Consider the following 13,698-nt stretch of genomic DNA (forward strand, 5'->3'; position numbering starts at 1 on the left):
ATATGCAGAACATCAGTTGTTGTGGCACAGGTGGGCTGTGGAGTTTTTATATCAAGTTGGGGGAAGGGAAGCACAGAAAGAAAAAGGTTGAGAACCCCTGCCACAAGCTTTACAGTGCAATGGTGTTCCCCCTTTAGATAAAGGTCACACTTGCTATGCAACTGAGTTTTGCTGTTCCTTTGGGTGGTTGTTTAATATAGGTTTTTATTGTATTCCTTTCCAGGCATATATTTCCCTCCCAATGGAACATGGATATGAGCTAAATTTTGAGAATTGCACCCACACATAATATGCAATTGCAAATATCATGACTGAATATGAACTAGTGATAAATGCACAACAGAACGATCAGCTAGACAGTTAACTAGGTTTATATAAATATTTTATATTTATAGCAAGTCTTTCATCCCAACATTCCCAAATTACTTCAGTACTACTGAAATGCATCACTGTTGTGACCAATAGTGGCAGCTAATCAATACAATAAATTGTTAGAGGACACAAAAATTTTAGTAAAAGATACTGTGCAAACCCTACTCTTATGAAAAATGCCAGATCTTTCAAGTTCACAAAGTGCAGACAAAACCTGAGGGTTTATTTTTCTTTTCTTTCTTAATTCTCACCCTAGTCCCACTTCTCTGCTAGAGTACACTGAATGATACTCAATTGATGCTTCATGCTTTCCAGTACACTGTTAAGAGCAGTTGTTGTGCAGAGAGCTGCTAAGTGCTAAAACATAATCATAATGCTTTCCAAACATTAATTAAACCGAGGATAGGTGCTAGCCTTAGAGAGGGAGAAACAACATAAAGGTGCTCTTTGCTTCGATGTGAAATATCTATTGCAGCAGTTATCAGCAATAATTTAGCGGTGGTCACTTTGGGCCAAATTCTGCCCTTAGGTGGGCAGAAATTCAAGTCAATAAGAAACACACACACAACTGTGAGCAGAACCTCGCCATCCGAGGACTTGAACTGAGCAGTTCCGCCACTCCCACCCCTTGGAATCACTGAAGCCAGATCCAATTATCAGAGAGCATATCTATGGATGTTACTTAGAGTATAATCCTATTCTCTTTACTTAGGAAACACTGGCCATGAAACCATTTGGAGTTTGCCTAGGTAAGGATTGAGTGCATACTGAATACAGGACTCGGGCTCTTTCCGAATGGGCATTTTGCTGGAATAAGGAATATTGAATAGGACCCTTAGTCACAAAAAAGCAGAAACTTAGCAATAAACACCAGGAAAGAAGACCAGTAGCTTTCCACATGTTATCTATATACGATACTATACTTCAGCGGTCGTTTAATGCATCTGCTTAATACCTCATGGAAGGACTGTGGCTTCTATTCTAAGCTATTGTCTTCCCATTCCCAACATGTGGGCTGAATGGTAATTAGGTCTGAACAGGGTAGCAAATTATAATTGAAAATGTTTCTTTGGGGAATCCAATATCTTTTGACAATATCAAATATAAACAATACTTAAAACCATTACAGTGTCCCTTTTGGGACTTCAGTCTCCTCCAGTTTCACCAAATTGCAAAGAAATGCTATTAAAATTTGGCAGGACAAGCAAAGAAGCACTATATCACCATGCTTTGCTTTCATGACATTTTTAGAGTACAATAGGCCTCATTCTGATCTTGCTTACACTGATGTAAATCCACTGACTTCAATTGAATTACTCCTGGTTTACACTAGTATAAACAAGATTAGAATCGGATCTAGTGTGTCTAATTTAACTTTATCCATGGGAATATTTTTCATTGGATTTTCCGACTGTTAGATGTGTGATCAATGTTTCTTAAACTTTAAAGAATTTGTAAATCAGCACATATGTTCCTTTCCAACTCAAAGTGCTGTGGAGATACCAACATCTACCTCACGGTGGTTTTATTTTATGACACAAATTAATTTTTAAAGTGTTTGAGCTGCACTGATGAAAGGTGCTATGACGTATAGAGTCTGAGCATTAATAAAAACAAGTCATCTCCAGTGTCCATCTGCAGGTTTCCTAATGATAAAATTGTGCCCATAAAATATTTTTGACAGCGCTCTACATTTGAGGTTAATATCAATGTTGACGGTGTAGCAGTTATGGAATAAGTGGAAATTGCTCCAGAAATCAAAGGCAAAGAAGGTCAGAAATGGATGGTGGAAGCAGTACATAATGAGAATGAATGTAATCAAATTACACATGCACATATAGGAAAACACAGATCTTTAAAAAGCTAAAAATAATTAATGAAGGCTAAAATGTGTGGTGGGACACTGAACGGCTGAGGGGGATAACTTGCAATGGGATGTATAGCTTTTCACCTCTAGGTTGCTTGGTCAAATCCTGCCCATGTGAAATCCACTTGAAGGTCTAATAGCCATTTAAAAAATAAGAGCTCCTAATAAATTCAAAAGTAAATATTTGTATTTAGTCACATATTAAAAAATCACTAGCAAGACATTTGATTCAGGACAGTGTTCAGGTTTGACTGAAAGGGAAATATAAAGAACCAAACTTTACATGGTGAAGAGACTGATGGAATTTAAACCCTACTAGGATGTGTGTCATTATGTAACTCATGCCTGCTTGGTGTTGTGCTCTAGCACCTAGCCCAATAGCGTTTGATGAGTCTGCTACAGCCTTGGCTAAAAGTTGAATAGCTGTTGGCTCAAACAGAGGTCTCAGGTTTGATCCCACCCACCAACACCTGGGTTCTGTCAGCATTGCAATTACATATGAGAAATTTTTAGAGGAATAAGTCTGGACAAATGGAAGGTTGGAGTCTGTGTGAATAACCAGAGGAGAAGAGAGGGATCAATGCAACTTTCACCTAAAAATGAAGAGTTCTATATTGCTGGTAAAAGCTCAGGGGTATAAGTTTAATGTAAACAGGACCTAATTAAATTAAAGTTTGCCCATATTGAATTCTTTAAAATGATTTCAAGCTATTTGACAAAAAATGTTGAGTTTGTATATTTTTGTTCAGTATTTTGCCTGATCACCATCTCTTCCAGCCCAAGCTACCAAGGTGCTAAGGCAACTTGCCCCAAGAACAAGAACATTCCCTTCCTCCTTCACAGATTTGCTCCAAAACTTCAATATTTAGTTACAATTAAGATTTCTTTAAATCAATCCATTTCTCTCTCCATTACTATCTGTGTTACTTGTCTAACAGTCACAGATAAGCTAAATCAATTATTCTGATGAGGATAGTGTTTTCTTGACTAATAAATTCATTAGATATGGATTGTCCCACTGAGTTAGGCCCCAGTTCAGGAATACACAAACACATACTTAAGTCCATTGCTATTTATGATATCACAAACAAAATCTATAGTGCTTGTACCAAAAAGTTCACTTTAAATCAACTGTTTCACACCTGGTAACGAAAACAGATTTTTAGTGCTGGTTTATCTTCCATTTTTGTCTCCATGCTTCAACCTACTGTACATGCTTAAGGTGGAGAAACACACTGAGGATTATTGAGCCACTAGAGTACAAGATCATATCCAGAGGCACAATTGGTAATGATACCTCTAACTGAATAATCTGTAAAAGGTGTGGGAAGGCTACAGTGCCGGTGCTCAGTATTTAGACCTGTGTATCTCTCTTGCCAGAAAAGAGAAGACCTTGCAGTAAAAGCTTTAGAAGGTCATAGTAATTCAAAACTTTGTTTGAGTTAATTATACCTATATGAATTCTATAACAATAACTGAGAAGCAACATAGTCCATGAACTGAAACATCTGTTTCAAGGCCTCTTGGTAAGCATGTTTTTCTGGAATATCCCCTTAGTAATGTTTTCTTAAAGTTTGTTAAAACAAGTCAGGTCTGCCCACCCTTGTATGTCTTGTCTGATTGGTTTCTTTCCAAGTATGACATGATCCCTGTCCATATGGTTTAAATTAGGGTGAGGCACTTTGCAATGCTGTGACAAAAAAGGGTAAGTCATAACAAAATCAACCAACTGCATTAGCATGTTTAGCAATACCACAGATACGATTGCTTAATTCTACAGATTGGAGCCACATGAAGAAAAACCACAGATCAGACCCTGCAATGGCTTGTGAAATATTTCCCACACCATGAGAGTAACATTCAGTACATTCCTTTGCCTTTCACTGATGTTATCCTTTGCCTCTACAGTCCTTTAAGTGTTAATTTATCTTCAGAATTCTTAAAAATCTTTGATGCTGCCACTTAGTCAATGAAATGTTAAATGTTTTGGCAGAAGCTAAATGTGTTTAGCCTGCTTTCCTCTGATAATTACACTTCAGGCTACCTAAGCTTTCATGTCTCAAGTTCTGAAACCATTATGTAATTGATTGTTGTCATTTACAGATGCCTCAAAATTCACATAAATTGAAAAGACTGTAATTAAGAAATTTTACAGCTTAAGCAGTTCAGGAATTAAAACATCTAATGGACTCAATATCTTTTATTGACATCAATGGTAGTAACCGCTGAGTCCTTCAAGAATGACATGGTTATTACAACAAATTGTGGGCCTTATTCACAAATGGCTGAATCTTGGTTCCATTTCAGTCAATGGGAAAATGTGACTTCAGTGAGACTAGAACTGGCCCAAAAGGGAACACAACTTACTCAGACACACACAGATCCATAAAAAGAATTTCTCAGAATGAAGGAGACACCCTGAATATTTTGTCCACAGACCTCTATGAAAAAGTGGTTCTGAGGTTAGTCTCAGAGACTTTGGTATAAATGAATAAATTATTAGAATTTACTGTGGGAGGGGAGCTTGGGTATGTTATCAGGGAATCATGTGACATTGTTCCAGAAGTGATGACAGTTCATAAATTTTGAACAAGCACAATGGAATGAACTGAACACATTGTCACAAAGCAACTCAGAAACCTGTCAATAGGTTTAACCCGGTGGTTCTCAAACTTTTGTCCTGGTGATACCTTTCACACAGCAAGCCTCTGAGTGAGAACCCCCCCATTATAAAATAAAAACATTTTTTTAATATATTTAATACCATTATAAATGCTGGAGGTAAAGCAGGGTTTGGGGTGGAGGCTGACAGCTTGCAAGCCCCCACGTAATAAACTTGTGACCCCCTGAGGGGTTCCGACCCCCCAGTTTGAGAACCCCTGGTTTAACCACATCACAGACCCAGAGTCCATTTTTACATTGCAGCAAAACTCCATGTGGACTTTTCTACGAGGCCAGATACAAGTGCTGGAAAGGTCTTCACAGCTTGGCATTATTGCCGCCCTCAGAGGAAGAACAGTATGATGAGGTGGGAGAAGCAGAACAGGACCACAGCCTGTCTAATGGATAACAAATGTGAGTAAACTATTTTTAGTTGAAAGCATTCTGCTCACATTAAGCTCAGAACCAAATTTAAAAAGCAAGAATAAGTTGAGGAAAAATATGCAAAAATATTTTAGGAAAAAAATGTTTATATGCAGAATTTTAAGCATGTGCCTACTTGCAGACCTGCATGGAGTAAAAAACAACAACATTAGGGGCCTGCTTCCACTCCCACTGAAGTTGATGGGCTTTTGCCAACCCTTTCAACCACAGCAAGATTGTGTGCTATGAGGCAAATTCAGAGGTGATGTAAATGGCAGTGTGAACAACATACTGGTTAGTTGGCATAAGTAAATTCAAGTGCATGTAATTCACAAGCACAGGGTGTTGTTTTAGCAAGGCTCATCTTCCTCTACTACTTTCTTGTTGGCTGCTTTATCTGTTACAGCCTTGCCCTTCTACATGTACCTCTGAATATGGCTCAGTGCCTATACTTTATACCAGTGGCTCTCAACCTTTCCAAACTACCGTGCCCCTTTCAGGAGTCTGATTTGTCTTGCATACCAACAAGTTTCACCTCACTTAAAAACTACTCACTTACAAATTTAGACATAAAAATACAGAAGTGTCACAGTGCACTGTTCCTAAAAAATGGCTGACTCTCATTTTTACCATATAATTATAAAATAAATCTATTGGAATATAAATATTGTACTTACATTTCAGTGTACAGTGTACAGAGCAGTATAAACAAGCCATTGTCTGTATGAAATTTTAGTTTGTACTGACTTTGCTTGTGCTTTTTATGTAGCCTGTTGTAAAACTAGGCAAGTATCTAGATGAGTTGATGTACCCGCTGGAAGACCTGAGTATGCCCAAGAGTACATGTACGCCTGATTAAGAACCACTGCTTTTTACAGTAAAGATTAATTGTGATCTTCAGGCAGAGAACAGGACACAGGGAGGGAAAAGGGAGCTTGAAGTAAGCAAACCAAGGCTGATGTATATGGGCATCTCCAAAGAGTTCTAGTCCTGGGAGACCGATAGAGGCCAAAAACAATTTTAATTTTATTTTTTGAGAACCCAAATTTAAAATCAATTGGCTTAGCTAGAAAAACATGTTCTTGTTACATTCTGATAGTTCTTTCTTTCTTTTAAATGGAAAAAAATGGTGGCTGCATTACTTGGTTGGAACTATGGTATTGCTCTCTCTGAAAAAGGGGATAAAGTGGCACAATAAAAGCTGTGACATGGGGAGACAAAGGGCTGGAAAGCTGCATGTTGTGTAATAGGAGTGTGTCATTATTGCTAGGCAGATATAACATTTACTTATAGAATTTTTATTTTAAATAAGAAATGGTAAATTTTATGGGGTTCTCTGTTTATGAACAACACACTTACTAATTTTAATTTGTCAAGAAATCATATCATGCCAACCTAATTTCTTTCTTTGAGGGTTGCTGGCCTACTGGATGGGGAAGCTGTAGATATGCTATACCTTGATTTTAGTAAGGCTTTTGATCAGGGCCGGCTCCAGGTACCAGCTTAGCAAGCAGGTGCTTGGGGCGGCCACTCCGGAGAGGGGCGGCAGGTCAAGGTATTCGGCGGCAATCTGGCGGAGGGTCCCTCACTCCCACTCGGAGCGAAGGACCTCTCGCTGAATTGCCGCAGATCGCGATTGCGGCTTTTGGGGGTGGGGGGCTGCTTGGGGTGGCAAAACCCCTGGAGCCGGTCCTGCTTTTGATACAGTCCCACAACACTCTCATAAGGAAGCTATAGAGGGGTCCATCAGGGATCTGTCCTGGGTCTAGTACTATTCAATATTTTCATTAATGACTTGAATGGAGAGAATGCTTATGAAATTTGCAGAGGATACCAAGCTGGGGGTGGGGGGTTGCCAACACCGTAGAGGACAGGATTCAAAATGACCTTGACAAATTGAAGAATTGGTCTGAAACCAACAAGATAAAATTCAATAAATACAAGTGCAAAGTACTATACGTAGGGAGGAAAAATCAAATGTACAACTACAAAATGGAAAATAACTGGCTAGGCAGTAGTCTGTTGAAAAAGATCTGGACATTAGAGTGGATCACAAATTGAATATGAGTCAACAATGTGATGCAATTGCAAAAAAGGCTAATAGCATTCTGAGGTATATTAACAAGAATGTTGTATGTAAGACGCAGGAGGTATTTGTCTTGATCTACTTGGCACTGGTGAGGCCTCAGATGGAATACTACGTCCAGTTCAGGGTACCACATCAGGAAAGATGTTGTCAAATTGGAAGAGAGTCCAGAGGACAACAAAAATGATAGAAGGTTTAGAAAACCTGACCTATGAGGAAAGGTTAAAAACTGGGCATGCTTAGTGTTAAAAAAAAAGGCAGAACGGGAACCTGATAATTTCCCAATATGTTAAAGGCTGTTATAATGAGGTCAATGATCAATTGCTCTCCATGTCCGCTAAAGGCTTAATCTGCAGCAAGGGAGATTCAAGTTAGATATTAGGAAAATGTTTAAGGATAGTTTCTAACTAACTTTCTAAGGACAGTGAAGCTGAATAGGCTTCCAAAAGAGGTTGGAGGATTTTAAGAACAGGTTAGACAAACACCTGTCGGGGATGTTTTAAATTTACTTGGTCCTGACTGAGCGCAGATGACTGGACTAGATGATTTCTCAAGGTCCCTTCTAGCCCTACATTTCTATGATTAAAAGATGTTATTTGCTCATCTTACATAAGATTTTCCTCACAAAAAGTACATAAATGGATAGAGGTTTCCTGGAGGGATGCCTGCAAGACAGTCTGTGAATATACTATGCCCATGACTGCCTTATCGGAGTACCAACTGGAAGAGGTAAGCAGTTAAATATACATCTATTTTGGTATTCAATGGTAGTGTGAAATAAACCTAACTTATATTTGGGAGGGATGGAAATGGAGTGTTGCAGGGAAAGCAACGAACAGGAGAGTATAAAAGAAAGCAGCGCTTCTACCCCACAGTATTACTTTAATTTGTATCCACACCATTCACAACATGTTTAATGTTGAAGTTACTTTATTCATATCTGTACCAGCCACAACTTTCAGCCTTGAAGTCAATGGGAGTTATGCCTGTTTATGCTGAGGCTGAATTTTGTGTCAGTTACTTATTTTACATACCTACTGAATTCCCAGCTGGTGCAAGCTACTCTACTTTGTCACTGTGACATTACACCCCATATTCTTCATAGAAATATTGTTATAATATGAATATGGCATAACTAACATTTGTTTTATGCAAGATGGGTCATGCGAAGTATAATTGAAAAGGTTATGATCTACCGAATGTGTATCCAATTTGTATGCATGTATCATTTCTGTATCTGAGGTTAGGAATATTGACTTTGTAACAGTTACAACTGTGTGTTTATTTGGGGGAATGCCTACCAGACCATAGGCGATCAGCCTGAATGAGCCATTTAAGAAGGACAATAGAACTTTGAAGATACCAATCTCCCACCTTCCTCAGGAGCTTCCTGGAATGTTGCTTTGACACTTCAGGGTCATCGGATGATGTCACCTGCTACGGAGTACCACCTTGGACACTGCTGGTATTTTTCCATTGGAAACAAAGGATTTCTGCCTTATGCAAATTCTATTTAAGGCTGGGGAATAAATTAATCAGGACTGCCTAGGAAGAAAGACTGCTAAAATACCTGAAGGGAAAGGCAGGGTTGAGTCCAGACTGAGGCACGGGGCCCAGTTTGTAAAGAGAAATAACTGGAACTCTAAGCTACCGAAACTCTGCAACTTGCCTAAAGCAAAATTTAGGGTGAGAAATTATATTTTGTAACCTGTTTCTTGAGCATATTAAGCTTAGTTTGTGTGTTTTGTTTTAATTGCTCAGTAATCTGCTTTGTTCTGTTTGCTATCCCATTTAATCACTTAAAATTTACATTTTGTAATTAATAAACTTATTTCTTATTTATAACATAACCCAATTTGTGCAATTCATATCTAGAGGGGCAAGACGCTGTGCATCTCTCTTTTCACATTGCGGGAGAAGGCAATTTTTATGGGTGGCAGCCAACTTTTATTATGTAAAAGAAAACCACTCAAGTGTAAATGCCACTGAAGTACAGGATGTACTAATAGGAAAATTAGATTGGATGGCACTGTATTTTAGTCTGTCTTGCTCTGAAAGTTGCCTCCCAGTGTTGCACTGGGTGAGGACAATGAATTACTGCTTGAACCAAATATTATTTGTGGGATGATACCTAGTTTGTATAGTTAATCTCCTGTGATTCACCACATCAGGCCAGTCTATCACCAAGCTCTTCCACAAACAGAATAATAGAATAGATTCATAGGACTGGAAGGGACCTTGAGAGGTCATCTAGTCTGGTCTCCTGCACTCACGGCAGGACTAAGTATTATCTGTTCTAGAATGTGTGATCAGCAGCTCTGATGTGCGGTTATTTAAACATGAATTGTTTGTACACCATCCCCTATGGTGTACATTTGCGTTGGTTTTTTAAGCTTTCTGTAAGAAAAAGGTAACAGCTAGAAGTGACACAGATCTTTAGGTGGTTGCCCAGTCATAATATTTAGGACTTCTGTACTATGTTAGCTCTTCAAACATTAAACAAACATAATCTAAAGCCTTTCAGCTTTTGAATGACTAGGAGTTGACAAAACAGAGCTATTCCCTACTGTGTTCTCTGCTCCCCTGAACAAAAAGATTTTATTGAAAATCAGCATCTTAAAAGAACTGTTAAGGATCTTTCAAAAGGCTGCTGTAGTGACACCCTTGTTACCTCAGGTCTGGTGTTTGTTTAAGGCTGGTGTAGAATGAAGGGAGTGGTTCCTGTTTCATTTGCATGTGTAAATCCAGCAGACCTTCCTTATTTTTTTCCTTAAAGGGCTCAGAATTTAGAGGAGGAAAGTGAATGAGATTCTGCTTATACGAGGGGTGAAAAAGCAGAAGGGACCAAAATCTATTCTTGTGCAAAAACCTGTTCTCCCTGAAGTCAATAAGGCTACACAGGTGTAACTGTCAGCAGGAATTGGCCTGTGTTCTCATTCCCTTCTGGAATCACACTCATTCCATGCTTACCCAACATTTTCCACTTGGGAAAGAAGTTAGTTTGAGGTGGGGCAGAAAAAAGAGGACTAATTTCAGGTTTATTTAGCTTTAAGTTTTTGGAATGAAACTCAAAAGAAATCAAATGTGAGGTACTTTCATGATGGATTGAACTGCTAAAGAACCAGCAAATGGACAGAAACTGCCTTTAGCCTATTCAGCCAGTTTTTCTCTCATAGCCTGCTAAGAGGTGGATTTAAAATCCTTGAGGAGAGGGAAGGGAAAAGCCTATAACATTGGGTGTTCAGCTTCCTCCAGTGCTTTTGTGACCCCTTAAAAGTACAAAGATGCATTGGCCTGTGGAACTGAGCTGAGCATAAGAAAAGAACTTAGTTGCCTGTGCATCCCAATACAGAAAAATACATCAAAGAAAAAAAATTGGATTTCTTTGATTTTTAATACAGTTAAATACAGTATTGAACACCGTGCATCATAAATCTGAAGCCCCTCAATGGAAGGTAAAGTACTGATATCCAGAATGGGATGTTTTGTTTTGTTTTTCCTACAAATGTGTGGGAATTTGTTGCTTATACATGGGAGGGGCAACAGTTCTGGCTGGAGCTGGATAGAGTGTGTGCAGGTTCTGTGCAAACTTCCCACCATATTGCTCCGATACTACCTCTCACCACATCCCTCACCAGGCAGTCACCAGTTGTCTAGAAACAGGACCCAGTACACACAGAAGATGACGGTAATGGGGACTGAGACCCAGGAGGCAGCATCCTGGAGCAGCCTGCCAGCCTCAGCCTCCCCCACTGCTGACTGGCTATGGAGGTATTGAAATAACACGTGTCAGGGAAAGGGGGATGGGGACAGGGAGCACATGAATGAAGATGTATGGTCACCTGGCCCAAGCACAGGTGTAGGAACCAGAAATTCCCAAATTCTAATTTGAGTGTTAACAATGACTCACACTGTGGCCTTGGGCATGTTGCATAACCCATCTGCTTCCATTTTCTCTTCTATAAAATGGGGTAGTTCCTACCTATCTCACATAGGCATTGCAAGGATTAATTAGTAAAGGCTGAATTGTTCCTGGCACTTGTGGGAGTACACAAGCAAGTCTGCAGCAGATGCAAGAAGCCTTCTCCTTGTAAGCCATCCCAGGCAAGAACCAGGCACAATTATAGTTCCTGCCCTTTCCCCCTAGGGCACTAGCTAGTCACCCTAAATGAGTAGGTAGGTAGCAAGGCCATGCCCTACAATCCCCCTTCACTCACTTATGTGTTAGACAGCCTTGGTGGCTGCAGAGGAGAGTACACACTGCACTCTTTTGAGGGGTGGTGCAGATGCATGCTTGCCCTATGCATGGGAGACCTCTGGAAAGCAATATGGGTTTCACATGATCATCAGCTGTCCTACTCTTTGTATTATGCAGCAATTGACAAGAACACTATGATGAGGCAGGTGGTCTGAAATATGGACCTGGTTTCTCTCCTATAATCAGTGCAAGATATTCCCTTCTGCAGGACTGCAGCCTGTCTTCCCAGTTAACCTACTTTATATTGAACGTAGTCTGCCCCATGTTCAAGATTAAACAAGAGAAGCATTATTGTTCAGCTGAAACCTAGTCAGACATTCACAGACTCTATTACAAGCAAACCTCCTTAAGATTCAGTAGCAATCAAGATAGATTTGACCTTTTCACATGTTTGCTACAACGGTTCTCTGGAAATTTTAATTAAACATAGCATGAATAAATTGGATATGCATCTTTCCCACTGTAAACTGGTGATGGGTTCTCCCAAGAGAATGAACTATTTCTTTTACAGAAATGTTGTTTTCATTTTATCATTGGTTATGACGTAAAGCCTCCAGAAAACATAAGAGTGCTCTGCAGCCTGCTGTAAGGAGATGTAGCTGCAACTTATTCCAAGAGAATTGATAATGGTCGGCTCTGAAGATGGATGAACCAGGTTAGATACAATTAAAACTGCATCAAGCCACCAATATAAATTAATTTAAAATTTGCTCTGTGACTGCAGAAGTAGGGTAGAAGACATCCATTTTGTTTTTGTGTTTTTAATTTAAATTTTGTACATGCTTATCCATCCATCATATGTCTAAAGGCACCAAGTTACTTTTTATTAGTAGCATTGTGATAGCACTGAGAAGCCCCAATCCATGCCCTAAAAAGCTTACAATAAAAGAGCTGTACCTAAGTTATCTACCCCACAGGAGCAAGTCAGGTTTGGAAGAGGAAATACTGAAATAAATGCTGTTCACATGGCATAGAAACACCGTATCCAAAATCAGAGACTAATGGAAATGCCTGAAGTCTCTCACAAGATTTTCCAACTGGAAATATTGGGATAGACTTCAGGTCCACTAAGGTTCACCTTTTACTAACCCAAAGCTCAAATTTCAAGGGAAAAACATTGGTGCTGGCCCTGAGTTTGTGTTTCATATTTCCTTCCTTCTAGTTGATTTTGATTATTAACAATATTTCTCAGGGTAATCTACTGAAAACAAATTGATTTAAATTTGGCTTTTTACATTCGCTTTCTTTGATTTTTCTTTTGATACATTTACCAACCTTTCTTCTGAAGACTATGTTACTGCAGTTTAAAATAGCACAGTCTACCTTTAATACTCTAGAGCAGGCCTGCACAACTCGTAAAGTGGCGAGGGCCATATTACTCCAAAGAAAACAGCTGAGGGCCGAACCCCCCCAGTCCGCTGGAAACACCGCCCCCCCGGACCTCCTGGTCCAGCGGACACCCCCCGCCCCAGCGCCACCCGGTCCTGTAGAAACAAACCCTCCTTCCCTAGTGCCGCCCCGCCAAAACAGCGGTATTGAACCTTGGTAATATGTTATAGCGGGCCCCTGAGGTAGGATAATTAAGATAAAAGAAAAATTTCTTTTTGCTAGAAGTAGAATAAGATCTTCCCCCTACTTTGTAATCAGTTGCCCTCTTGAATGAATGAGGTATGAATGAGGAAGGCAGGCACCTCCAGATAGCTGCAACCCTTGGAGAGGGGCTGGGAGCCAGACCAAAGACAATCAAACTTGTTAAGTGGGCTGACTAGAGAAGAGCAGACACACTGATGGCCACGGGGGTTAGAACACCCTCTTTGTAGTATTGGCACAACCCCTAGCTGAGAAAAGCAGCAAAAAGGACCAATTTTTATGAGACGCAAGATCAGTAGAACAGGTCAGCCACCGACTCGCCGCTCGCCTCCTCACCCCCCCCCAAAGTATAAAGCACCCCTGCTACTGCCCGCCCGCTCGGCTCGTCATCCCCCCGGCTCACCTCCTCACCCCCCGCCAAAGTATAAAGCACCCCTGCTA

The sequence above is a fragment of the Chelonoidis abingdonii genome, chromosome 8, assembly GCF_003597395.2.
Source record: "Chelonoidis abingdonii isolate Lonesome George chromosome 8, CheloAbing_2.0, whole genome shotgun sequence".
Lineage (NCBI taxonomy): Eukaryota > Metazoa > Chordata > Testudines > Testudinidae > Chelonoidis > Chelonoidis abingdonii.